Here is a 2,755-nt window from a genome sequence, read left to right as displayed (position 1 = left end):
TGCTCTTGCATCAGACTTAATTATGATAAGAGTGAAGCTTGGGCTAGTTTATTATGCATAGACAGTTATAAATTTCTGCACCTGAATTCCGACTTCTAATCAAAGCAATGTGATAAAATTCGATGCAAAGGATACTAAATATTAAAAAAAAAAAATGAAGTAAAGAACAATTAGCTAAACAGCTACAAGAATTTGTTTTCTTGATTTAATTGCAAGAACATATACAATAGATTCACGTGACCTTATTCAAGTATTTCACCAAATTTGTTTCCTCAATTTACAAAAGCCTCATAAAGAGCTAAATACCATGGACAAACGCGTTGGATTTATGAGAATGTGTGAGAAACAAACCATGCGAATATTTTTCATTACTTCATATATGCCATTCAATTCCACCAGCTGGAGGAGGAGATCTCTGAGTCCCTTTACATTTTTCGTCATGTGAACAATTAACAGTGATAAAGATTTAATGAAAATGTGAGAAAATGTTTCTTCATAACATCAGATATGTCTTTGAACAAAAATAAAATCCACGAGAAGTGTCTTTTTCTGAAATTCGATCTCCGTTTTATAGTTTTGCGGTTTGTAAAATCTTTCCCAGAATATTTAAACCTTTCGCGCGAGCTTGAAGATCTTCTTTCTTTGCACTCTTATCTTGCAACACCGTGTGGCACACATATGAGAGGGTCTTATCTTGCAACACGATCTGGCAAACGTGCGAGAGAGTGCGTTCAATGTCAGGCACATTTACTTTCCAAAGTGAGTTGACAATCAATTCTTTGTTGGACTGTAAAAATGCTCCAAAATCGGCTTCACTGTAATTCTCCCCCGTACTCCGCTGCTCTTTGATATCTTCTAATAACTGCAACAGAGCAAAAGCACCTGTTCCCGCTGTTTCTGAGCCATTCGGCTATAAATGACAAACCCAAATATAAGTCTCCGTTCTTTCCAAGTTCCTTCGCCGCTTCTCTTTCATACATGTAACCAATTGTCTGCAGTATACTGTTTCCATTAGCTGCACCGCCCAACAATTTTAACATCAAATTTAGCTTCTTCTATAAACCCACCCTTCTCACCTTGTACGTACGGATAAAGACAATCTTTCAAAACCTGTGCAAGATTTTCTTCTCTTTCCTCTTGTACTTTCCTGTTATCCGTGTGCTCGCCTTCAGTAAAGATCTTCTCAAAAGAAGCCATAGAAGCAATTGTGAGGTGGTCTATATAGTCTTCAAATAACTTGCTTCCAAACACCATCGCAAAGACTGTTGCTCCCTCTATTATTGTTTCCATTGATACACCTGCATTTCCATGTGCATCATATGATGCCCGATGTGCTGGATCGCTGGGAACATGGTAAGCTTCTCCTAATCCCTGAAAATTTTGTGCCACCTGAGCATCATTTGTATTTTTAAGAGGAAAAACCTGCCTGGCCTTCATGTAATAAGCATTCTTGATCTCTGCTTCAGTGGCCGTCGCACTCACTACGAGTATGTCGTAGTAACCAGTTTCCTTAACCAGTGCTAAAAGTATGCAGTAGATTCCAGAGTTCTGGCAGAATCAGATGACAAAATCGATGTCCACCCGAGATCTGGTTGTTCATGATGCATACTCTGACGGGTGCATGGCGTTCAGAAAATCTTGCGTTTTGTGAAAACGAGCACCCCGTCTTTTTGTGTTTTCTTGGTTTTCCGATTGATATTTAGTTTGCAGCTTTACCAGAATAAACTTGAGGGTGAGATTCCTAAGAATATTTGTACGATGGCCTTACGAGGCCAAGGCCCTGTTAGATTATTCTTAGATACATCCAGAAGCTGAAGTTCCCTCAAATCCCCAATAGAAATAAGAATCCTCCCCTGTAAATTACACTCCATCAGCCACAGATTCTGTAGCTTAGTCAATTTTCCAATCTCCACAGGAATAGGACCACTTTCAAAAGGATTAAGGGCCAGATTCAGCTCCAGCAAGTTTGTCAGATTGCCTAAAAATCCAGGAATAGTCCTACCCAACAAATTGGAAAAGAGATTAAGTATCTGCAACTTCCTCAACTGGCCGAAGGCAGGGGGAATGGGCTCACTATAATTATTGCCTAAAAAATCCAAGAGTTCCAGGTTGGGCATCTCTGATACAAAGCTGGGAAGAGAGCCTACTAGATAATGCTGAGACAAATCCAAGCGCGTCAGATTAGTACAGTCGGCGAGATCCTTTGGGACTTCCCCCTTGATTTCATTGTTGGCAAATGAGAGGACTGTGAGATATCTCAGGCTACAGACTTTTGATGGAAACGTCCCTGCGACCAGAAAATTGTCAAATTCTAATCTCACAACATGCCCTTCTCTGTCGCAGTGGACGCCATTGAAGGCACATGGAGAATCGCTGCTAACTTTAAACTACTTTCTGAGTAATTTGTAATGGTTTGTTCAGGGATTACAGGAATACGTGCCCTTCTCTGTCACAGTGGACGCCATTGAAGGCACATGGAGAATCGCTGCTAACTTTAAACTGCTTTCTCAGTAATTTGTAACGATTTGTTCAGGGATTACAGGAATTTGTAACAAATTTGCGGATATTTCTGCCGGCTTCATGTAGTGGGTGAAGATTGGAGACTGCCATCATTATGGAGAAAGGCGTTGGCATAACAGTTTTCCGTTTTTGGAGACCCGGGCAATAGAACTCGCGCCAGCTGCAAAGATCCTCAGTTGATACCATGACAAGTAATTGAAGAAGACACTGAATGCTCGCTGAACGACATAGATGC

At 40.5% G+C, this 2,755-nt stretch overlaps 1 pseudogene; it reads right to left on the bottom strand.

The window, feature by feature from the left end:
• Positions 1–217: 217 nt before the first annotated feature.
• On the bottom strand, positions 218–2,465 carry LOC149213962 (chaperone protein dnaJ 10 pseudogene; annotated as a pseudogene).
• Positions 2,466–2,755: the final 290 nt, after the last annotated feature.

Source organism: Pinus tabuliformis, chromosome 1_1 (assembly GCF_031772625.1).
Source record: "Pinus tabuliformis cultivar Carrire ecotype Pingquan chromosome 1_1, CPIR1, whole genome shotgun sequence".
Lineage (NCBI taxonomy): Eukaryota > Viridiplantae > Streptophyta > Pinopsida > Pinales > Pinaceae > Pinus > Pinus tabuliformis.
Note: the sequence above shows the minus strand (reverse complement) of the source record. Positions and strands in the feature narration are given on the sequence as shown.